This window comes from Salvelinus alpinus, chromosome 33 (genome assembly GCF_045679555.1).
Source record: "Salvelinus alpinus chromosome 33, SLU_Salpinus.1, whole genome shotgun sequence".
NCBI lineage: Eukaryota > Metazoa > Chordata > Actinopteri > Salmoniformes > Salmonidae > Salvelinus > Salvelinus alpinus.
Genome location: NC_092118.1, coordinates 14,794,086 through 14,820,206, shown reverse-complemented (window position 1 = coordinate 14,820,206; position 26,121 = coordinate 14,794,086). Strand labels below are relative to the sequence as shown.

At 42.8% G+C, this 26,121-nt stretch overlaps 1 protein-coding gene across 3 annotated transcripts in view; it reads right to left on the bottom strand.

Annotated features, from left to right (window-relative positions):
* LOC139562792 (amyloid-beta A4 precursor protein-binding family A member 2-like) overlaps positions 1-26,121 on the bottom strand; it is an 82,683-nt gene that overhangs the window by 32,446 nt on the left and 24,116 nt on the right. For all 3 annotated transcript variants that reach the window (XM_071380838.1, XM_071380841.1, XM_071380839.1), the window contains exon 2: positions 25,230-25,278. The gene's annotated coding sequence lies outside the window, so the exon portion shown is untranslated. The remainder of the gene's footprint in view (positions 1-25,229; positions 25,279-26,121) is intronic.

Here is a 26,121-nt window from a genome sequence, read left to right as displayed (position 1 = left end):
ATATTCTACAGGATATATGTAAATGAGCCTATAGTCTGCTGGAAGTACAGCGCCGACAAAATTAAAACAAAACTGGTGTTAACAGAGAGACAGTGACATTGGCAGCCCTTATTTCGTATTGCAGGCAACAACAGTGAAATGGATCCCAACTAATTGGCCCTAATCACGTTAGTAATTGCACTTTAGCGCTTTTTTGATTCGATATATAAAACGCCTCCTTTGTATAACCCAATAGGATGGCTTTAATCACTTCCTTTCCAAACAAGCTGCAGTGTGTTGTCTCTGTCCTTTCAGCTCCCATCGCTGCAATGCGTTGAACGTTGCAGCTCTCTGTCCTTTCAACTGGCACTGCATCTTGCTCACATCGCAAAACCTATCCGATTACTGATCCACATCCACTGTCGAAAACTCCGCTCCACACATGACAGGATCATGTTCAAAGATCAGTCTCACATACCACTGTTCTGTATAGGGTAAAGTATGACCAACAGACACCCAAAGAAATGTAAGTGTCTGTAGACGGGTTAGCTGACAAGTCAGGAAAACTATGCACACGCTTCAATGGGGCAGAAGGCAGTGTGTTGTTGTGATTCTGGATGGCCAGATAGCTGGCAACAATGACAAGAAACTGCCATGTGGTGAATTGATACCCATCGGTTTTGTTTTGAGGTGTTTTAACTGATGGCACGTCTATGCTAATACTGTAAAAATGCACTAGCTAGCTAACCAACAACCGTAACTTTGTATTTGCTTACATCTACAATAATTTCGCTACACCCACAATAACATCTGCTAAACACGTGTATTTACCAATAAATGTGATTTGATTTGAGAGACAAGTGCTAATTGTGCAAATGTACTTGTTTTCAATAAGCATCGGAGACAAAATATAGTTTACATGGTGTCTGTTTTGCCTCATAGTTGCACAAAACGAAACAACCAAACGGTCTATATGATGGAGATTAACAGGGGGTGGGGGGGTCTTTTACAGAGATCAACCATAGTAGTACAGTGCCCCTAGTCTGTATAGAAGCCAGTGTGAGCACAGAACACAGTGAACTATCTATTAACCCATTCTCTATGGTGCACTGCAGAGACATTGTCTCATTCCCAGCGGTCCCCCCCCCCCACACACTCTCTCTTACAGCACAAAGAAGCAGGTGTTTGTGCACCTACAAAAATATGTTACATACTGTACAATTTGAGCAGAATAACAAAGATGAAAATGGATCATAAAATGGATCAACAATGGGGGAATTGCTCTTGAGAGTCTTAAATGAGTAGGTGCATCATTACGCCTTTCATTACGTTTGGTGTGCCTTGTTAAAAGTTGCCCTGTTCCTAGGCACATGCATTTCTTTAGATCACCAACACATCAAACTGCAGTGCTATGATGCATGATTTCAACTTAACAGGCAGAGATGTAATACAATTTGCTGAGGATTTACTGCACCTCCATGCCTGTGTGGAATGGGAACACAGCACTCCTTTCATCTTCTTTACGGAAGCGAGGGAGGAGAGAGGAGAGGTAAATGAGAGACAGAGAGAAGAAGAACACTGTTGTCCCCCACCCCCTCTTCCCTAAGGCAGGATAATAAACAGTACCAGTCAAAAGTTTGGACACACCTACTCATTCAAGGGTTTTTCTTTATTTTTAAAAAAAAATTCTACATTGTAGAATATAAGTGAAGACATCAAAACTATGAAATAACACATGGAATTGTGTAGGAAGCAAAAAAGTGTTAAATAAATCAAAATATACTTTATATTTGAGATTCTTCAAAGTAGCCACCCTTTGCCTTGATGACCGCGTTGCACACTCTTGGCATTCTCTCAACCAGCTTCATGAGTTAGTCACCTGGAATGCATTTCAATTAACAGGTGTGCCTTGTTAAAAGTTAATTTGCAGAATTTCTTTCCTCCTAAATGCATTTGAGCCAATCAGTTGTGTTGTGGCAAGGTAGGGGGGTATACAGAATATAGCCCTCTTTGGTAAAAGACCAAGTCCATATTATGGCAAGAACAGCTCAAATAAACAAAGAGAAACTACAGTCCATCATTACTTTAAGACATTAAGATCAGTCAAGAGTTTTGTGCAGTCGCAAAAACCATCAAGCGCTATGATGAAACTGGCTCTCATTTTGACCGCCACAGGAAAGGAAGACCCAGAGTTACCTCTGCTGCAAAGGATAAGTTCATTAGAGTTACCAGCCTCAGAAATTGCAGCCCAAATAAATGCTTCACAGAGTTCAAGTAACAGACACATCTCAACATCAACTGTTCAGAGGAGACTGCGTGAATCAGGCCTTCATGGTCGAATTGCTGCAAAGAAACCACTACTAAAGGACACCAATAATAAGAAGAGACTTGCTTGGGCCAAGAAACACAAGCATTGGACATTAGACTGGTGGAAATCTGTCCTTTGGTCTGATGAGTCCAAATTCGAGATTTTTGGTTCCAACCGCCGTGTCTTTGTGAGACGCAGAATAGGTGACAGGATGATCTCCGCATGTGTGGTTCCCACCGTGAAGCATGGAGGGGGAGGTGTGATGGTGTGGGAGTGCTTTGCTGGTGACATGGTCTGTGATTTACTCTGGACTATCATTAGTTTTTCAACAGGAAAATTAACCAAACACACCTCCAGCCTGTGTAAGGGCTATTTGACCAAGACGAAGAGTGATGGAGTGCTGCATTAGATGACTTGGCCTCCACAATCAACAAACCTCAACCCAATTGAGATTGTTTGGGATGAGTTGGACCGCAGATTGAAGGAAAAGCAGCCAACAAGTGCTCAGCATATGTGGGAACTCCTTCAAGACTGTTGAAAAAGCATTCCAGGTGAAGCTGGTTGAGAGAATGCCAAGAGTGTGCAAAGCTGTCATCAAGGCAAATGGTGGCTACTTTGAAGAATCTAAAATCTAAATTATATTTTGATCTGTTTAACACTTTTTTGGTTACTACATGATTCTATATATGTTATTTCATAGTTGTGATGTCTTCACTATTATTCTACAATTTAGAAAATAGTATTAAATAAAGAAAAACCCTTGAATGAGTAGGTGTGTCCAAACTTTTGACTGGAACTGTATATGTTTGGGTAAGAGATATGAATAAAACAATAGGTTCCACACAGCACCTGATTGGGCGAAAACTCCTTGAAGGCCAATTATCCCCAGACAGCATCTATAGACAGATATCTAATACAAACTGTATGTTCCCTGCATCATCATTACAGTTAGCATCCATGGTTATTGTTTTACTTCTTTACTATGAACATTGTTCACATGGTTTTCCTTGAAATATTTTCACTCCAGGTGAAATCTTGGATTGACTGATCAATAAACACATGTAGATTTATAGTAGACTATAATTAAGTCAGTGTAATATTCCCATATATACTGTACATACACAGGAAGCAAGGTAGGCGTATTGAGGGAAGATTTGTCTTCCTCTTCAGCAGCCCTAGTGTGTGTGTGTGTGTGTGGGGGGGGGGGGGTTGTTAAATTTAGAGCTCTCTGTCTGGCCCTTGAGTTCCAGTCAGGCACACAACTTCCTGCAGGCGATAGAGAGAAAGCTGTCATTAGTGTGAACCAGCTGAGGTCCCAGTGCAGAGGTGAACCTACATGATGACTGCAGCAGCCTCAGGGCATGGTGATGGTACAAACTGAGACACTCATTTCACCCTGCCACTGGCCCATCAAGGTTAAAGCATAGCACATTGAGATTCAGTCATAATATAATTATAATACATGGACCCATACGGTCATTATCAGTCCTTGCACCACCATTCCACTGTGAACCTCTTCTCCCTGGTACAGTATAAGCTACCAGTACCAAGATGACTAAAAGAGAATGAACACAGTCCTGCAGGTGAATGAAGGACACAAAAAAGCCAATCAGGTGGTAATGAGCAGAGAACTGAACAAGGGAGAGCGTGATAAGCAGGGGGGGTGTTGGTCCCCGTGAGATGATCCCTCTCCTGCAGAGCCCGGTTCGCTCAGCGCTCAGACTCCATGCCGCATCTCAATAGAGTGATTTGAGAGAGACTCAGCTGGGGAAGAGCACTCACTGGCTTCCTCGTATGAAGAGACTTACTGAAAGTATATCTGTGGAAGAGCTACAGCTTCAAAATAGTCTGTGACGCCTTCCTTGTTTGGCTGACAAATGCCTCCATTTACCTCTTCTCCGTGGCCCACGAGTGAGGGGACTTGGACTGGGTCCCTGCCGATTCCTGTGCCTTAGGGCAGAGGAGACGGAAGCGAGGCAGGGAGGCATTCAGTAAGGCAGGGACCACCACATCACTCTGTGTGAGGAGCAGAGGCCTGAGGAATACTAATGGCTGTACCTTAAGCCCTAAGTGCTGCCCATTGTGTTTATTCCAGCAAAGCAAACAACCAGCTTAAACAATGGTGGAACCGAACAGAGCAGAGCCCACAGTGTTTTTCCAGGGTGCTTTACAACGCTAGCTACAGTAACTCTCTAGCATATCGTTGGCTGATAAGTACTGCCATATGGATTTAACTACTGGAAATTAAAGCAGCGGAGCATAGTCAAAAGGCATGTCACATCACAAACTTCTTGGAATATAAATTGTACCCTATATTGATGTCATCACTAATAAGCTCATTATCATTAAAGTAGTATGTCATGGGGATGGGATGGCAAACATCATCATGGTATTTAACTGCAACAAATCGGTTTTGAAAAATCAGTTACATGGGTATTTCTAGATGCTATTGGTCCTCTAAATGTAAAGCAGAGAGGAGAGAAGAGAGCAGCACTAGTGGGCCTGTACCCCTTCTTCTGTTGGACAGTGGTGAGCTGATGCCTTACAACACATTTTAATGACTTACTTTATCAAGCATGCCAGAGTCATTAAAGATTAAATTAAAGTCACGAAATGTAGTCAGCTGGAAAAATGAGACTTTAAAAGGAGAAATTCAGGGAGAAGCTCCTCTGGAGTAAGTTCATTTGTCTGAGGCCAATAGTCCACACGGCACGCACACTGGGTGGGTTAAGTATCTGACCTAGCTGTGTGTTTGTAATGCTCTGGTCTGCTCTGAATGAATATACACTTCACATTTCACTCCCATCTCCAAGTCTTAAACAGGCTGGTTTTCTGTATCAGTATCACTCACAACGGATAGCTTTAGGTCTGATGAATTTAAATGTCTTCTTGAAAGGAAGTAAGAAACTTTTCATGGGCAGTGAAAAAGGCCTCTGAGTTCTCACAGAGAGAACAAAGTGCAGTGGAAGGAATCTTTTGCTTTTAAAGATGAAGTCCTGGCTACCTGCTGCTTGCCACTTCCTGAGTAAAATTGTACTTTGTATTAAAGGCTGCTTTGGTAAAGGGCATTCAGCACAGTCTACACTTCAGAGAAATAAGACCATAATGTTTTTTCACAAAACAGACTGTTTTCTCTCAAAGGTTATCTTTTGTTCTCTCTACGCCACGCCACACCACACCACACATCCCAATCTTCTTGAGGTTCTGAAAATATGTCCAATCTAAGTGCTAATGTCGTCACAATACCAGTATGGCGATACTACGATACCTCATTTTCCATGACAAAAAGGATAACACAAAGCAGACTAAACTCTTCGGTCCTTTAAAAACCTACAGTATGTAACATATTGTGTGTTATAGCTTGGAAAATCAACGTGATTCGGGGTGACAACATATGGATGCTTGTTTCCAACATTAGGCCTGAGTATCACGATACTGGTATCATTACATCCCTACTAAGTGTTGTGAGCCACCTACCTGACACTAAATCTAACACAGAGTTCGGGCTTTGTGTCAGTGCTCAAAGTGGGAAACTGAACTCTTATTCTCTCCCTTCCGACAGCTTTACGATATGCACAAGCCCTTCCTCCTTCCCTAACGAATGAGCCTCCAATCTGACTTCAAGGTCTTTTACCAACTCACCATGGCCATTATTATTCTGTCACCGTCCTTGATTACAGCCACGGTAAAGTCACCTCCTTAGTGCCAGTAACTGTAGCTGGATTAATGAATCACTTCTCTATCCATCCGGGAAAGGATGTGTCATTACATTAAACTACCATAACAATTTGTGGTTCAATTTAGGTTTTACATCACCAGTGATGTATTGTTATCACATAGTTATGCTGCAAGCGAATGAGAAGCGGTCGAGGAAAGAAAGCCGTTGCGTCTGTGCTGAGCGAGAAAAGGGAAGGCTACATCTCTCAGTTTTATTGAGATTCAGTGTGTTCTCTCCCCAGCCTCCCACATACTGCAGGGAGAGAGAGAGAGAGAGAGAGAGAGAGAGAGAGAGAGAGAGAGAGAGAGAGAGAGAGAGAGAGAGAGAGAGAGAGAGAGAAAGAGAGGCAGAGTGTGAGGGGGAGAGAGGGAGAGGGAGTGAGAGGAAGAGCGAGAGAGAGGAGAGAGAAAGAGAAGGAGAGAGACAGAGAGGAGGGTGAGAGACAGAGAGAGAGAGAGAGAGAAAGAGATATAAAGAAAGGGAGACAGGGAGAGAGGACAGGCCCTAACACAAGCACCCAGCCCAACCCTCCTCCTGGCACTACCGCCAGGATCCTGGCATGCCTTCCCCCTTCCAGTCACCACGGCAACTCTGTTTTCATGGGTCAGGTCACCCCTGAGATAGACCCCAGCCACACCACAAAGCCCTCATGCTTTACCCTCAGTCTAGATCTGCAGCCTCAAACGCATCGCTCCTTCATTGATGTGCTAGACACTTCACTGATTAATTGTATTTATATTCAACAGCCTTTTTTCCAACCTTAACACCAAAATGGTTGACAGAGTGGCCAACTCGTTACTGGGTGCCTGAAGGGAGAATGAAAAGGTTGAATTAACCTTTCAGAGGAAAGTAGGTTTGAGTACAATGGTTTTAATTAATTCCCTGAAGGACACAACTAACCAACTGAAACGTCTTGGCTAAGACCCGCATCTTGCTGCCAGACACACAGTTGAGGTAGGTCTTCAGCGTTTTTTTCCCTCCAGTGCTTGACAGCCAACCGTTGGCATTGCAGCACCTGCTAATCTCCCGGATGGACAGCGAGCCAACCAGTATCATGAATACCTTTCAATGTCTGCAGAGTAAGATAAGACGGAAAGGACCCAGAGGGTACGGATGAGGAGGCTGGCCAAAGATAAGAGCTGAAACTAACATAATAATAATAATAATAATAATATAGCCCATCTACATTCTGCTTCTCCTATACCATTGAGGGTACGGTGTGGTCATTTTGTGACCGTGAAGCCCTCTGTGCCTCTGAAGGGGGTCTTTCTGTTACCTATCAGTACAGAACTCCGGCGCTCTTCAAAGTCTGCCTGACGACAGCTCCGCTCCACGGTGCTGAAAACAGAGCGCGCTCGGCCCCTGAGGGAGAGGTACTGGGGACCATCTAACACGGAAGGTTTGATCGGTGCCTGCTACTGCCAGCTGGATCCCCTCCATGCAGACGAGCCAGAGAGAACACAGGAGAAACATTGAGGTGTTATGGCTGTACAGGGTTATTAGCACACATGCTATTGGTTTATTGCGCTCATCATCGTTACATAGAGAGGAAGTGCCCGTTGTAAAAGCTGAGGTCCATCATCATCTCAGCAATACGTAAACACACATCTGTTGTCCTGTACCTCACAGACACGCACACCCACACTCTAACACACAGTGAACAGCAGCCTGCTGCAACCCGGCCCCCCGACACCACTGACCACTTGGCAACAATAACACACAGAGCCCTGGGCAGGACCCCCCATTACCCACTGCCCACCACCACCACCCCCTCTCAGGCTGCTGACACTGGGCACAATGTATGCTACAGATGGCCTCAAAATGACTCAAGACAAAAGGAGTAAAAAGGAAGAAAAACAATGAGGACAGTGGCCTTGACTGTCAAGAAAATGAATGTGTGTGTATCTGAATGAGCAATTGGGAGCAGGATCAGAGAATGAAAGGGAAATCACAGTGGCAGGCACCAGATACTTCCTCCCTGTCTCCAGCTATGTTTTGATCTGTTCATCTCTCTCTTTTTTACTCAGTATGTCTCACTCTTGCTATTCTCTATTTTCAAGCTTTTTGTTGGTTACTCCATCTTTGTCACTTGCATCACGCAAGCACACACACACACACACACACACACACACACACACACACACACACACACACACACACACACACACACACACACACACACACACACACACACACACACACACACACACACACACACACACACACACACACAAAGAGCTGTCACTGCAGTCGCATGTTTTAATCTGGTCTTTCCTGTCAGCCATCTGGGGTTTGAGCAGCTGCCCTGAGTGGGTCGTAACATGCTGGAGACACTGAGCCCATGGTACCAAGGATAGACACAGCAAAAGAGTTTTAGAAGAAAAGAGGCTTGGTCAAACTATAAATAAACAGTTTTGCTTTGATGTTTGCTTAGCTTTTTTGTGGGAAATGAAAACGTGTGGCTGGGACTCAGAAAGGATAACCTCAGTTTAATCATATTTGATGGAGGATTCGGCCAGTGTTTGGGAGCGCTTCCAAATCTTGGGATAAAGGAAAAAAAATTCTATCATGGTCCAAACACACCAAGACAGTCGTGAAGAGGGCACGACAATGCCTATTCTCCCGCAGGACACTGAAAAGATTTGGCATGGGTTCCCAGATCCTCAAAAAGTTCTACAGTTGCACCATCGAGAGTATCCTGACCGGTTGCATCACCGCCTGGTATGGCAACTGCTCGGTATCCAACCGTAAGGTGCTACAGAGGGTTGTGCGTACGGCCCAGTACATCACTGGGGCCAAGCTTCCTGCCATACAGGACCTATAGTTGAAGTAAGAAGTTTACATACACCTTAGCCAAATACATTTAAACTCAGTTTTTCACAATTCCTGCAATATAATCCTAGTAAAAATGACGTGTTTTAGGTCAGTTAGGATCACCACTTTATTAAACAATGTGAAATGTCAGAATAATAGTAGAGAGAATGAATTATTTCAGCTTTTATTTATTTCATCACACTCCCAGTTGGTCAGAAGTTCACATACACTCAATTAGTATTTGGTAGCATTGCCTTTAAATTGTTTAACTTGGGTCAAACGTTTCAGGTAACCTTCCACAAGCTTCCCACAATAAGTTGGGTGAATTTTGGTCCATTCCTCCTGACAGAGCTGATGTAACTGAGTCAGGTTTTTAGGCCTCCTTGCTCGCACACGCTTTTTCAGTTCTGCTCACAAATGTTCTATTGGATTGAGGTCAGGGCTCTGTGATGGCCACTCCAATACCTTGACTTTGTTGTCCATAAGCCATTTTGCCACAACTTTGGAAGTATGCTTGGGGTCATTGTCAATTTGGAAGACCCATTTGCGACCAAGCTTTAACTTCCTGATTGATGTCTTGAGATTTTGCTTCAATATATCCACATAATTTTCCATCCGCATGATGCATCTATTTTGTGAAGTGCACCAGTCCCTCCTGCAGCAAAGCACCCCCACAACATGATGCTGCCAACCACGTGCATCACGGTTGGGATGGTGTTCTTCGGCTTGCAAGCCTCCCCCTTTTTCCTCCAAACATAACGATGGGCATTATGGCCAAACAGTTCTATTTTTGTTTCATCAGACCAGAGGACATTTCTCCAAAAAGTACGATCTTTGTCCCCATGTGCAGTTGCAAACCGTAGTCTGGCTTTTTTATGGCGGTTTTGGAGCAGTGGCTTGTTCCTTGCTGAGCAGCCTTTCAGGTTACGTCAATATAGGACTCGTTTAACTGTGGATATAGATACTTTTTACCTGTTTCCTCCAGCATCTTCACAAGGTCCTTTGCTGTTGTTCTGGGATTGATTTGCACTTTTCGCACCAAAGTACGTTCATCTTTAGGAGACAGAATGCGTCTCCTTCCTGAGCGGTATGACGGCTGCGTGGTCCCATGGTGTTTATTCTTGCGTACTATTGTTTGTACAGATGAACGTGGTACCTTCAGGCGTTTGGAAATCTCTCCCAAGGATGAACCTGACTTGTGGAGGTCAACAATTTTTTTTCTGAGGTCTTGGCTGATTTCTTTTGATTTTCCCATGATGTAAAGCAGAGGCATGGAGTTTGAAGGTAGGCCTTAAAATACATCCACAGGTACACCTCCAATTAACTCAAATTATGTCAATTAGCCTATCAGAAGCTTCTAAAGCCATGACTTAATTGAAACAGTCAACTTAGTGTATGTAAACTTCTGACCCACTGGAATTGTGATACAGTGAATTATAAGGGAAATAATCTGTCTGTAAACAATTGTTGGAAAAAATACTTGTGTCATGCACAAATTAGATGTCCTAACTGACTTGACAAAACTATAGAAATTTGTGGAGTGGTTGAAAAACAAGTTTTAATGACTCCCACCTAGGTGTATGTAAACTTCCAACTTCAACTGTATATACTAGCCCGTGTCAGAGGAAAGCTCCAAAAATGTTCAAAGACTCCAGTCACCCAAGTCATAGACTGTTCTCTCTGCTACATCATGGCAAGTGGTACCGGAGCGCCAAGTGCAGGTCCAAAAGGCTCCTTAACAGCTTCTACCCCCAAGCTATAAGACTGTTGAACAATTAATCAAATTATTACCTGGACTATTTGCATTGGACCCCCCTCTTTTTTTTCTTACATTATTGCTACTTGCTGTTTATTATCTATGCATAGTCACTTTACCCCTACCTACAGTACATGTCCATATTACCTCATTCACCACAACTAACCTGTACCCCTGCACATTGACTCGGTACCGGTACCCCCTGTATACAGCCTCGTTATTGTTATTATATAACTTTTTTTTTTTTTTACTTTAGTTTATTTAGTAAATATTCTCTTATCTCTCATTTTCTTAAAACTGCATTGTTGGTTGAGGGCTTGTAAGTAAGCATTTGACACTAAGTCTACAGCTGTTGTATTTGGCGCATATGACAAATAACATTTGATTTGATTTGTTACAGAGGGGTTAGCAGCAGAATAATGAGAAGAGAACCAACAGTCTGGATCTTAACTCTTAATTTCAGACTTGAAGTTAGAGGACTCATTCAAATTCGTGAGCATCGCAATACATATCGTATCGGCGCCTAATTATTGTGATAATATTGTATCTTGAGGTCCCTGGCAATTCCCAGTCCTATGAAACAGGACACCTGCACCACCCGCCACTGACCTCTCAGCTCTAATACAACATACAGTTTCAGCCAGATGAGCGTTTCTTACTGTGTACCAACTTGTCGACATTTGCTCGGGAAAGTGAGAACCAAATTAGTATGCCTACAGCAATATGGCATACAATCATAACCTCATAGCCCAAAAGGTTATGTACATTAACCTGTGACATCAACATGTTTTGACGTGTGATAGTATCGCTGGTTGTGATCATATTGATACTATGGGGAGTCGTAGGCTATACTGTATGTACAAACAGGTGGCATTACAATCATCGTTATCATTCTAATCATAATCCCCCGGTGATCAGTGCCATTTCACATATTTCCTCCACCACGGCATGGTCCATGCTTTTAGCCTATGAGAGGCAAGGATGGTCATAAATCATACTAGGGAAGCCAATGGAATAGACCCTGGAGAGCACTGAAGGAGGAGGAGGAGGAGGAGGTGTGAGACAGAGAGGAGAGAGACAGCAGCACTCATCTGGAGAATACATAGTTCAACACAAACAACCAAAACAGCAGTTAACACTAAGTTGTTGCCAATTAGAGAACGCTATTCAAGAAAATTGCATTACACAGGTTTGAAACACCATTAGCTAGGGGATTTATAGTACAGGTGTAGGATCTTAATTTGATCACCCTGTTGCAGGAGAAATTTCTTGCAAGTGTTCTGAAGTTTGTAATTTCCACTTAGAAATTTTAGACTTGATTTTCCCTTACGAAAAAAGGTATCAACCCCTACAAAAATGTCCATTAATTATAATCCACATAATAATTCACATTTCCTGTTGTTGCAGGATTATTTTTCTGCTGTAGCAAACTAGCTCAAATTAAGATCCTACATCTGTACACAGCACATCTCATAGCGTACTAGGTATGCGTAACCTGGCATGGATTTGTTGTGCGATTTGTGTCGATTGGAATGAATGTTTATGTAATACATAAATCGTAATACATGTTTGACCTGATGGTATATGGAGGGCCTTGTCACCGTAGTTTCTCCTTTATACAGAGGTTTGTTTGGAACGAACAAAGCTTTCATATGCAGAAGAGAGCCGGAATGGGAGAGAAAGAATGGGAGAGACAGAATTGACAGGGATGAGGAAAATAATGTTAATAAGAGTAATTGAAAGTAGTGATGTTCATTGTATTCGATGACACCTCAATACCCAGCGATATGAGGAGGGGGAGGACAGTAAATGTTGCCTTATCAAACCCACAGCCACAGTAGTAATGACTGGGCCTAGTACTGCAGTTTGGTAGCAGCCATCCACACATGAAATAACTCCTGACTTCAGTCACTGACAGCCTCCACATGGAAAGCCAGGGATCAATTATTCATCAGCCTTCACATCATACACACAGACACACACACACACATGCTGCATGCATGCACGCACACACACACACACTCAGATAAGCATTCCTACACACATCTTATCATGTTTCACATACACACACACAGTGCTCATGAACCCTGACATCTTACGCGAAACACCGTCTGTGCATTTGATGAGTGAATTGGCCCTTCCAGTTCTCACCGCTGGACATTAGAGAGGCTGAGGCTTAACCATTCATCATCCAGGAGAATGGTCCATTATCAACAAGAACAAAAGAAAAATGGAGGAAGGGATTCCATTATCAGCCCAGCCCATGGTTGTCTGGTTCTTTTTGTGTATCAGTTTGAGTGCATGTCTTTATGTGGCTTTGTATTCTTGTGAATGTGTGCGTATGCACGTGTGTGTCTGAGTGCGTGTTTCTGTTTCTGGGTGTGGCCCTGTTAGCTGAAGATATCGATCCTGATCGATAAGAGGGACACGTGTAGCACTAGCGTGTGCGGCTGTTGCGTCACTACTGACAAAGTGGCAGGTTCTGGAGGACCTGTCAGCCCCCCCCCCCCCCCCCCCCTCCCAGCATCCTTCACGCTTTAGTGGGCCCAGGGGACACAGCGTGACATAGAGAGAGGCAGGCTGGGAGATTGAAATCTACTTCCCCATCTCTAGAGGAGTGTCGTCGCCACGTTCTCTCTCTCTGAATGCACGGCAACAGCCAGCAACAACAACAGAACACAGTCAGCTACCAATTCTAACACAGAGGAGGAGAAGAAACAGAATGTAATAAGCATCCTTTAACGTTTCTTCACTGTAGATACATCCCCCAATAACAAACACAAAGCTATGGAAATGAGTTTAGGGAATCCTTTCAAATTGCAGGGCCTGAAGTAATCAAGGGGAGACAATAAGCACCACGAAAAATGCTGCTTGACAGCACTGGCAGTCCCAGTACGAATAATGCATGATTCAAAGCTATTTTAAGAAAGGGGTGGTGGTTTAGCAAGCCCTGTGTTCTTCTGGGACCTCTCCAATCTCCATCACTCCCTGCAAGCTGTGCTAGAAGGAACAGAATGCCTTACTTTAATGGGCAGTCATTCAACAGTACCCAGATTCCTGAATCAAAGGTGTGCTAATGCATGTCCAGGACAGTCTGGACATGCTGGACGTGCTTTGTTTTGTTCTGATGTACATGGCAGACTCTGGATGCCTGTTCTAGAGACACTACATGCTCTCCTCCAGATTGCTAGCAGCAGGAGTCTCTAATGGCTGATCCCAGAGCTGTCAGTGTGCATGAGCATCTGTAGCCAATAGCCAGTGTTAACTACATTGCAATAACTACAACCTACAAACACAGAGAAGGACCAATGAAGAAGAGATGAAGATGGCAGGGACCATCAGGAATGAAGACAAGACTGTACAGGACAGGGTGAAAGGAGTAAGTCAAACACTGACTATTCAATAGCTTCCAAACCGAAGACACGGAGACAGAAAAGAGACTGAGAGCCAGATCTATCTACAGGATCTCCGCCCATCCACTTTAGGCACATGGCTCAGTATCTGGCTTCTCTCAGTGCTGCTGCTGTCACCAGTTTGGAGTTTCTGGATGAAAGGTTTCACTTGTTTCTGAGATGAAGCCTGTGTTTCACTCTGTCACCATTGCCTTTAAAACGCATCGTCTTCTCCGAGAGTCACAGCATCTCAAATTGGCTGAGTCATACATCTTGGGATGAAACACAGAATAGATTAAAGAAGAACAAAACGATGCGAGGGAAGGCGAGGCGCGGTGACGGATGAGGAAGGAAACAGGAGCGAAGGCAGCAGTGCTTAAACAGAGGAAATGGTGGCATATTAACATTGCCCAACCATCTCAAGGCATAACATCACATCAGAGTGTGCATTTGGGTCCCCTGGCGCTAAAGATTGTTGTAACGCAACAAACTACAGAGTCCCTGGTGGGAACAAGTGACGTCCTCACCCCTCTGGCCAGACATACTGTACGGTAGCTCTGTCTCTGTTCCACTGATGATGCTGGAGGTCTGGATGGATGGATTACTGGGCTCTGATTGCAATCGCCTTATATCACAAAGCTCTGCAGCTCCACTCAGTCTGCCTCTATAAACCCATCCTCCCTTCTGGGCATGTATGTCGTGCCATCACCACATCTGGTAAATGTTTCATAATAATAGAGGACCTTGACATTACAAGCATTGTAAGAAGGAGGGAGCACCTTTGCTTGGGTGTTTGTTAAATACTTGCTTAGAAACAGGTCGAAATTACAATGAATAACTGCATTTTTAAATCAGAGATCTATTTGGGATTCACAACTAGTATAAAGGGGCTACAGCTGAAAGGTTGTACTAGTATATAAACCCTCTATTCAGTTGAGCAAACTTAGACACACTTTAATGTCCACACTAGCAACTGCCCCTGAGCATCACTATTCCTATTAGTGTCTGCAGACTGCGGTCAGGCTATGGAACTGGAACTGCCTCCGCCTCAACAGAAAAACAGGCGTGATTTGCATGGTCTGAAATATTAAATTATCCTTCTGTTTGTTTACGCTTCTCCCAGAGGATCTGATTCATTTAGATACAACATTTGTGTCCTCAGCGAGACTAAATTGCCTAAATGACTAAAAGCAAGAGGATATGCAAGACAGCACACACACATATACTCAGACACACACACACACTATTGCACACGCAGAAACAACACACACACACACAACAATGGGTGAATACTCACACAACAGCCAACTCAAGCTGTACACATCATGTTATACAAAGTTAAAATAGTCAGCAAGGAAAAATGTTAATTTGAAAAACTGACTATGAAGAGGGGTGTAGGCTATTCAAGAAGTCTATTTCTCCTTAGAGTAGTCCCAAATAAATATCACTTGGGAAAATGGTAGGAGTTGATTCCATATTCAACAGCATACATGATGACAGGCCAGGGCACTTTCTTTCCACACTTCACAGTCAATACGATTCCTTGGCATCGAATGCACAGAGGATTAGAAACGTATCATTATAGTGAGTAGCATATCATCAGTTTACACTTGGGTCTCATGGCCTTCAAAGATTAAACTAGCTAGATGTTGATGTCAGCCATCTCCTCAGTTATTCAAGCTTTTAATCATGATCTGTAAAGCACTGTTTCAACAGATGATAGACTCCAAACACACGAGTGACTCTGTCGCCAAATGCAGTCAGCCCAAAATGTGTCTTATATGGAAGCATGGGCCTCATAACACGCGTGCAATTCCCATACACTATCAGTGACATGCAGACGGATGGGAACTATTTGAAAGGAGATTATAGGCCAACAGGATAAGAAACTGAGAGTGGACAGGCAGGCAGAGTCTTGGGCCCCGTCATAGTGCTATCTGGCTCAGAAACACAGCCTTCTGGAGGGCCACATCACAGCCTGCCATTCTGCTTCCATGGGTACAGCAAGCAACCCACAACAGCTCCTCTCCCTTTCAGCCAATAATAATCCTCTTTAGTGCTCAATCAATCATGGGCTTTTTGGCTGAAAGCGAGCGGAAATATGGATGATGGAAATAGGGAGACAGATTTTCACCACCCGAATCATATTGTTCATGTAAATAGGAGAACTTGTCCTGATTATGTTCTTTATGGTCACATGTCACAAATATCTGGATACACTGTAGATCAAGGAGAGATTAAAGTTACATTTGTTAAATTGTTAAAGTTAAATTGACTGTACTTGAGTTGAGTTATCTTAACCCTCAACAGAGTGATATGCTCCCTGGATTTAGTATTGATAACTGGAGTTGATTGGGACTGAGTACTTTTAACTACATTATGGGGGCTTTCACACCAAATTGGTTTGGTTCGGTTTTTCCGAAGTTCTAATGAGTTTATCCCCTTAGTTTGGTTCGTTTGGACTGGTGTGAACACTCTATCCGCACTCGGGTCCGGACTAAACAACGCACGGTGGTTCGCTCAAAAAGAGTGGTCTCGGTCTCATTCAATTTGTACCGTGCGATTTGCTGTAGGTAAGAACGCTGTCAGGACCAAACACAGGAAAAGAACCTGAGTCGCATATTATTTTTTATTGTTTGTTTGACTGCGAGCATTTGATGCAACTTCATATATCTGAAACATTCTGTGAGTAGCAGCACATTTATGAGCACATCCGATGCAGATTAGAGGAGACGGGGGCTATACCGGGGATTTAGACTACTGAATATAACCTACTGAATATAAGCCTTTCCATGTCGCAGTTAGAGCTGCTTTTGCGATGTTTCCTCCCGCATGTTGTTAGAAGACCAAAGATAAAATAATATGAAGATTGGGACATGCAAAATGTAATATTAAGATTGGGACACACAAGTGATCCTTCATGATAATTAATCATAAATGGATTTAACTTCGTCATTTTTGTCCAATAAAAAAATGACATACATGTTTTGTTTATTAATTTTAGTTTGTTTTACATTTGGCACTGTGAAACCAAATGGACAAAATTAAAAAATATATAATGCAACAAATGGTGGAACTCAAACTATAGCTCAAATGTGTGAAAACGCCCTAACATGCTGACCAGACCGTGCGCTAGCGTCGCAAAATAAATTTTGAAATCCATGTTATTCAATTATTGCACCCACACTGCTCGCGGGTTGCCACGGGCTAAAATAGAAGTCCGTTCTATTTCTGACGCAGATCACGCTGCAACTCCTGCCTCTCCCAACTCCTCATTGGTTTATAGGGCCTAATGAATTTATTTAAATTGACTGATTTCCTGCCATCTCCTCATTGGTTATACCCACGTGGGTGATTGAAAGACAAAATGTTTTGCCGGTTGTCATGGTAAAAGTGTAGATGCCAATCACCAAGTTCAAAGATGAAAAAGCCTGGAAGGAGGAGAGATGACTAGAAATGATTCGGTTGGCCGTTTTATGTGTGGATTAATTGTCGGAGTAGAGGACCTTGTGCATTTCAGGTAAAATAACACCTCAATGTTTATATCCCAGGACAAATTAGCTAACTAGCTAAATTGACTTACATGTTTAATGCTTTTCGACATGACCCCAAATTAATTTCATTGGTTCAGAGTTTGTTTTGATATTTTAACCTGTGTGTCGTGATCGCGTTTGGTGTAGGAGGGCAAAATAAATGTATGCATGATAGCGCACACGCACAGCCGGTTTGGGTTCCGTGTAAGAGTAATCAGAGACAGGGAGTTAAAACTATGGAGAATTGTCATATTTCCCAGCATGCTCTGTTGCAGGTAGATTTTTTAAATTGTTTGATTCAATATCTGTGTTTTTGCAAGTACATTAATTGTTTTTGATCTGATGCTACACAATTATATGTAACATGTATTTTCCTAAATTAATCTAATCTATTAACGGTTGGATTTCTTGCAATCGTAACAATCGTCATCTTTTTTTACACCCCCTTTTTCTCCCCAATTTCGTGATATCCAATTAGGATATTGTGTCTCATCGCTCCCCAACGGGCCCGGGAGAGTCATGCGTCCTCCGAAACATGACCCGCCAAACCGCGCTTCTTAACACCCACCCTCTCAACCCGGAAGCCAGCAGCAATGTGTCGGAGGAAACAACGTTCAACTGACGACCGTAGTCAGCCTGCAGGCACCAGGCCCACCACAAGGAGTCACTAGAGCGCGATGAACCAAATAAAGCCCCCCCGGCCAAACCCTCCCCCTAACCCGGGCGACGCTGGGCCAATTGTGCACCGGTCACGGCCAGTTGTGACACAGCCTGGGATCGAACCCGGGTCTGTAGTGAGGCCTCAAGCATTGCGAGGCAGTGCCTTAGTCCGCTGCGCCACTTGGGAGGCCTGATGTAGGTCATCTCTAACAACAGTACTCTCCTCCCTGTTCCGACATACATTCTGATGTGGGTGATGTACAATTGCTGGATATCCTCCCTCTTAAATTGATACCAATAGAGCAAGGATCCCCAACTGGTGGCCTGTGATTTTATTTGTCCCCCCAAGTTTTCTGAGCCCCAAAAAATGTATTTATTTATTTTTATTTATAGTGAACAAAAAAATAAACGCAACATGCAACAATTTCAACGATTTTACTGAGTTACAGTTCATGTAAGGAAATCAGTTAATTGAAATAAATTCATTAGGCCCTAATCTATGGATTTCACATGACTGGGCAGGGGCGCAGCCATGGATGGGCCTGGGAGGGCATAGGCCCACCCACTGGGGAGAAAGGCCAAACCAATCAGAATTTGTTTTTCCTCACAAAAAGCTTTCATGGCAGACAGAAATATGCCTAAATTTCATCAGCTGTCCGGGTGGCTGGTCTCAGATGATCCCGCAGGTGAAGAAGCCGGATGTAGAGGTCCTGAGCTGGCGTGGTTACACGTGGTCTGCGGTTGTGAGGCTGGTTGGACGTACTGCCAAATTCTCTAAAACGACATTGGAGGCAGCTTACGGTAGAGAACTGAACATTAAATTCTCCTCCAACAGCTCTGGTGGACATTCCTGCAGAAAAATAAGCTTTTCAGAAAAATAAGCTTTTTGTGCATATGGAACATTTCGGTGACCTTTTATTTCAGCTCATGAAACATGGGACCAACACTTTACATGTTGCATTTATATTTTTGTTCAGTGTATTTTTTATTAATTGTTGGACATAAAATACTGTAAAAAATCCAAACAGCAAATCAGCTACAAGTGATTTAGAATTTGGACATCTGTTCCAAAGTATTCCCATGCATAACAGAGAGATATATGTGACCATATACAAATGTAAGCAAAGTTTGAAATGATTATATTTTAGTCAAATATTATATCTGTTTGGTCTTATTGTGGTTAATTTGCAGTCTACAAATTATTTGTAATCATGTTCCGGCCGCCTGACCATCTGCTCAAGAAAAAAATTGTCCCGCGGCTGAATGTAGTTGATGAGTCCTGCAATAGAGATTGGATGTCACATTGTAAGCCCCCATAATATGACAAGAAATATTTCATGACTCATTACACCTTAAATGGGACCATATAAACCCCCAAACAGTGTTGAGTTTGACTCCATAGGAGTTGAATTAACTCTTGGATTATATTGTAAACATTACTCTAGAGTACTGAACAACACAGCAGAGAATTAAAAAAGTAACAGTTATTTTCAATTAATACTGTACGGAGTGAAACGCAATGATGCAGAGTTAAATATCAACACTAAATTGAGCATATACAACTCTGAAAAAAGAACTCACTGTTGCCAGAGTACCTTTTACTCTTTTTAGACTGGGACCAAATGTTTTCTCTGGCAGAGTTACATTTTCTTCAATTAGAGTTCAATTTCCTGTGTATGCATCTGATTCTCCTAATGTGGTAATAAACAAGAGGCCATGGTCTGCAGGGTTGGGTAGGTTACTTCTAAATGGAATCCGTTTAGTTAACTTTACAAAATTATAATCAGGAACGTAACTTTTGGGTTACCCAAACTCAGTAACGTAATCTGATTACTTTCCACTTAAGAGGCACTAGAAGACAAAAATTAATATAAACAATTGAACAACATCTATTGCAGGATAAATCAATGTTAGAGTTTACATAGCTGGCCATAAATGGATTTGACTTTATGGGTTGGTTATGTAGGCTTCTAACCCACTTCATTTTACTACAGATAATAATAGGATCAGGTTAAAAAACCAAAGCCTGCCAGATTTCCAGTCATTCCAAATAGTGTAATACCCCTTGACATAGCTGTGGGAATACGTTTGGGGGTGGAGTGATTTTTTTCGCTGACGGGGGTATGGGGGGGACTAGTAAATATACAGGACTAGTAAAGGCCCAGTGCACTGCTCTTATGAGGAAAAAAATACAATAATTGTATTAACATTGTTTTTGAATTCAGATTTTTCAGGGGATGCTGCAGCATCCTCAGCACCCTTACTTCCCATGGCTATGCCCCTTGATCTTCAAGAATAGCACTTGGAAATATGGAAATATAGATTAGCCAAACTGTTTTACCTGAGCATAACCCAAAAACTGTTTATGATTTTGTTGTCATGGAGGACTGATTAGGCTCATTGCTTCGAGTTGAAAAATAAATGCTGCTCTCATGGAATGGCATGCCTTGAGCACTACCAAAAAGTGCTATTTGCATGTGAAAGATTAATGCCATATGCTGCATTTTCTATAGGCCTATTGTTTATTTTTTGTTGTTGTTGGTGACACTTTGATATCTCGATAATTTACAGCTGTTTAATGGGAGAATCCACAGTTGAAACAATAACCAAGGGCCACCCTGACTCTGTTTTGGTAAAAAGCTGAGGGATGGGCCTGTAACCACTCTCAAACTAATAGACAGAGCTAAGGATGCAAGGTCTGACCATCTATGATGTCAAAAGTATCGTTTTAACCATGTTTTGAGGCTATATAGTGTTTGTTTACATTTACAAACAGTGGATTAAAACAAGCTTATATTTTGGGTTCTCATGGGTTGTGACAGTTGAACTAATGAGGCATTTATAAGTTATATTCTTTAAGAATCAATGAGTATACAGTATATCATTAATTTATAAGTCTAAAAATGGATGTAGCAACTACGTATTGCCCCTTTATCTGTCAAAAGTGTCCGAGTTTGAGCATATGGATATTTTGTTTTGAATCAGCACAAATTAGATTGAGCAATAAAATCACCAGTCGTGGTCTTCTTAAATTAAGCTAGTTGTTGAAAGTATGGAGCACAATACCATGGAGGAGTTTAGAAGGTAGGAACACAATCAAACTTTTATTCTATAGGCTGGGATCCGCACTATGCAGCTGTTGGAAGTGCGCATTTTTCACTGGCTGTCCACTGGTCACAACAATGATTGATAGGCAGCTTAAACGTCTTAATTTCAACCATTATTGGGTTAAAATACACATACAGTGCCTTCAGAAAGTATTCGGACCCCTTGACTTTTTCCACATTTTGTTACATTACAGCCTTATTCTAAAATGTATTAAAATGTAAAAAATCCTCAGCAATCTACACACAATACCCCATAATGACAAAGAGAAAACAGGTTTTTAGAAATACCTTATTTACGTAATTATTCTGACCCTTTGCTATGAGACTCAAAATTGAGCTTAGGTGCATCCTGTTTCCATTGATCATCCTTAAGATGTTTCTACAACTTGATTGGAGTCCACCTGTGGAGAATTCAATTGATTTTACATGATTTGGAAAGGCACACACCTGTCTATATAAGGTTCCACAGTTGACAGAGCAAGCCATGAGTTTGAAGGGATTATCCGTAAAACTCAAGAGACAGGATTATGTCGAGGCACAGATCTGGGGGAGGATACCAAAACATTTCTGCAGCATTGAAGGTCCCCAAGAACACATTGGCCTCCATCACTAAATGGAAGAAGTGGTGAACCACCAAGACTCTTCCTAGAGCTGGCCGCCCAGCCGGCCAAACTGAGCAATCGGGGTAGAAGGGTCTTGGTCAGGGAGGTGACCAAGAACCTGATGGTTACTCTGACAGAGCTCCAGAGTTCCTATGTGGAGATGGGAGAACCTTCCAGAAGGACAACCATCTCTGCAGCACTGCACCAATCAGGCCTTTATGGTAGAGTGACCAGAAGGAAGCCACTCCTCAGTAAAAGGCACATGACAGCCCGCTTGGAGGTTGCCAAAAGGCACTTAAAGACTCTCAGACCATGAGAAACAAGATTCTCTGGTCTGATGAAACCAAGATTGAACACTTTTGCCTGAATGCCAAGCGTCCCTATGGTGAAGCATGGTGCACGCAGCATCATGCTGTGGGGATGTTTTTCAGCGGCAGGGACTGGGAGACTAGTCAGGATCGAGGCAAAGATAAACAGAGCAAAATACAGAGATATCCTTGATGAAAACCTGCTCCAGAGCACTCAGGACCTCAGACTGGGGCGAAGGTTCACTTTCCAACAGAACCACGACCCTAAGCACACAGCCAAGACAACGCAGGAGTGGCTTCAGGACGAGTCTCTGAAAGTCCTTGAGTGGCTCACCAGAGCCCGGACTTGAACCCAATCAAACATCTCTGGAGAAGCCTGAAAATAGCTGTCCAGCAACGCTCCCCATCCAACCTGAGAGAGCTTGATCAGCAGAGAATAATGGGAGAAACACCCCAAATACAGGTGTGCCAAGCTTGTAGCGTCATACTCAAGAAGACTCAAGGCTGTAATCACTGCCAAAGGTGCTTTTACAAAGGGTCTGAATACTTATGTAAATGTGATATTTTGTGTGTAGATTGCTGAGGGGGAAAAAACAATTTAATACATTTTAGAATAAGGCTGTAACCTAACAAAATGTGGAAGAAGTCAAGGGGTCTGAATACTTTCCGAAGGAACTGAATACATTTGTGCACAGCCATCCACAACCACAATCTGTAAGGTGTAAATAGCTAAATGAGTGAGCAGCAGTGTGATTCACATCAATGTAGATATCAATAACAAGTGATATCCGTATCGCCCTCTAGGCTACAGCACTGCTGTCATCCTTACCTCCAAGCGTTTATTCAAGTTGGATAATCTTTGGATGCCGACAGCAGTCACACCTGTAGAAGACATAGCTTGGACTGTAGCCTAAAAAAGCCTATTCCTGCCCTTCTCCTGCGATCCATCAAATGCATTTGGTGTGTCATCCTAGTGGTCTCTGACTTGTGGTCAGATTCGCTCAAGCGGAACAAACTTTAAATCCTTTTTTCAATGCTGATTTGACAGAATTGAGAAAACAGCAAGGTATCAAAGATTATTTTTGCAAACACCCTGTATGAATTTGTAAATAATCCTAGCAGTAATCATCGTTTTTCAAAAGTATCTATAATCTGATTACAATATTTTTGCTGGTAAAGTAATGGATTTTTTTGTTGTTGCATGTAATGGATTACATTACATGTAATCCATTACTACCCAACTCTGATGGTATGTCATCACTAATGGCAAGACTAGGGATGTTGTGGGGCACGAAGCAGAGCCAAACTGGCTAACCGTCGTTCTGTCAAGGGCATGTTAATCGAAAGCTAAGTGATACTGAAACAGATGTGAACATTTCATTCCATCCTTGGCACAATATTGTTCCAGCTCGAACACTCCTCGGCCAATCTGCAAGCAGGACCACAATCATAGTTTGTTCTGTTTTTCACCTCTGTGGGTATGAGTGCAGTATGTTTGAATAATGTTAATGACGTGTTACAAAAGCGAAAATAAAATATTGATCAGCATTTCTATAACATATTTTACAATGCAAATGTATCCATTTACAATTTTATGAAATGACAATAACATACAGGATTTCAATGACAATAACATATTTCCTCCTCCTGGAGGTGTCTCACCTACTATTGTCACTTCTCTGCTCTGACAGTAACAGAGTACACATCAACATGGTGCTTCTTCTTCCTATACCATATGGAACTACTCTTGAAATGAAATGTCACATCATGAGAAGAAGAATGACAGCTGACTTCGCCTGAAGACTCAAACTGAATTTTTCCACTGCTCTATGTTCGCTACATACTTCAGGTCTGAGACTGTCATCGTTGAAGTCGTTTGTGGTGACGTCACAATGAGGGGTGTTGTACTCTCTAACCAATCAGATTATCAAAGCCAACGACACATTTTCAAAACGCCGCTTTACCCATGTGTGTTCTGGCTCTGGCCCAACCCACTGGTTTCTGGGACCAATCAGAATGGTCAGAATGTGTTTGCGTTCTTGAAATTGCCGGGGAGGTACTCAGATCCAGACTCATTGCGGAGAAGAAAATAACGTCCATGGGCGTGGCGTAGCGTTTGGCCGGAGCAAGGAGGTTGGGTAGCCAGGCAAATATAGAGTATTGTATAGCTGACATGTTCTCGGTCTACCTCACTGCTTGAGCAGTTCAGTTATTGCACATTCTGTTTAATGATACAAAAGCCTTATGCTGCTATGGTCCTACTCACACCATGAGATACTAGTATGATGACTGGATGTTTGAGTGTCTGACTGCCAAGCTAAAGGTCTAGCAGCTGTAATACCACAGTCACCCACGACTCCCACTGTGAAGCGACCTGCAAGGCTACTGACAGGCAGCTTGGTCCTCTCCTCTAAAAAATGTAACTGTTGCTCAGTCTATCTCAAAGGATGGCTGTGTATAAATATTCCAGCTGAAGATGAATAGGTGACGAGGAGAGGGTTGCCTTAAAGAGGTTCACAGCGTTTTGGGTTGATCAAATATTAGTTTTCTTCTTTCTCCTCGGCCCTGCAACGTCTTCAAAGACTTCTCCCACGATACCTCCCTCCTCCTCCTCGATCATTGTGCATCCTCATCTACCCCTCCCTCACACAGTTCTTCCGTGTCAATATCACACTTCTCTACAGAGAGCCCAGGTGGTCCCAGAGGATGCCCTGTGCCCTACAGGTCTCTCTCACAACGGCAACACATCACATGGTAAACAGTAGGATCATAGGACAGTGATGAGCATTCAAACAGAAAAGACTACAGCACAGAGGAGCCTTGAGTTGAGATGTGCATAGCTCCGATTAATTAGCTTAACCGGAACATTCAATGACAGAGGATATGACTAACAGCCTTTTTAAAAGCACACATTGTCATTGAGATGTGCCCCTGATCCCACCTTCCCATCTAATAAAGCCACCTAGTTTAAACAACAGCAGCACATCTATAACAACCATGAGAATGAAACTCATTAATGCTGGAAAGTAGTAACCCCAAAATAAGTACTCACCAATAGCTGTAGGTTGCTGGCTGATGTGGTCTATTTCCCAGGTGCACTCCTGAAACAAAAAGAGTACAAGGCTGAGTATGGTGAAGAGGCAACTTGTTCAGCTCAGACAGTAAAGCCTTGATCTATCACCCCCCTCCTTCCTCGGTCCCTTGGTAATAAAGTAGTCTGGCTTTTGGGCCAAAACAACATCATTACTGCGCCACTCACAGCAAGATTTCCTAATTGGTTTTTAAGCAACACCGCACAAATAAAGACGAGAAGCTCAAAAAGCCCAATCTTTAAACAGGAGAGTTAGAGCAGTGAGCACATGTAGACATCACATGCTCTCAGGGTACTTCCTGTCACAGCTGATCAGATCCTCATGCCAATGCACTCAACAAAGAGCACTTTGAGCTTATCTCTGGCTTGGAGGGGAGCATCCTGAAAGGAACTGGTATGTCATTAGATTAGCAACAAACCCAAGCACTAACACATTTAAGAGAGAAGAAAAAAAAGTTGTCACTCAGTTTAGTGTGATATGATTACTGAGTACGGGCTCACAAAGATTCTGATTCATTAAGTAGCTCTATTTTGTTGCCGCCATAATGGGGAGAGGGAGCAGAGATGGAGGGAGGAAGAGAGGCAGAAAGGGAGGGAGAGAAGGAGAGAGGGTTGCCAATTGAGACAGGCAGCACAGGAAGAGGATGCTGCTGCTTGACTGTACTCTCTCTCACTCACACACACACACACACATAATGCTATCTCTTTTAGGAACACACCTCCCTCTGACATGATAAGCCTTGTGCCGACACATCCTTCCTCCCCTCAAGGCTTCAGGTGGCACTGGAAGTGATTTGCACATTGTATTGTTACCAAGACTAATTTGGACACGCCAACCTCACTGAAGAGATTC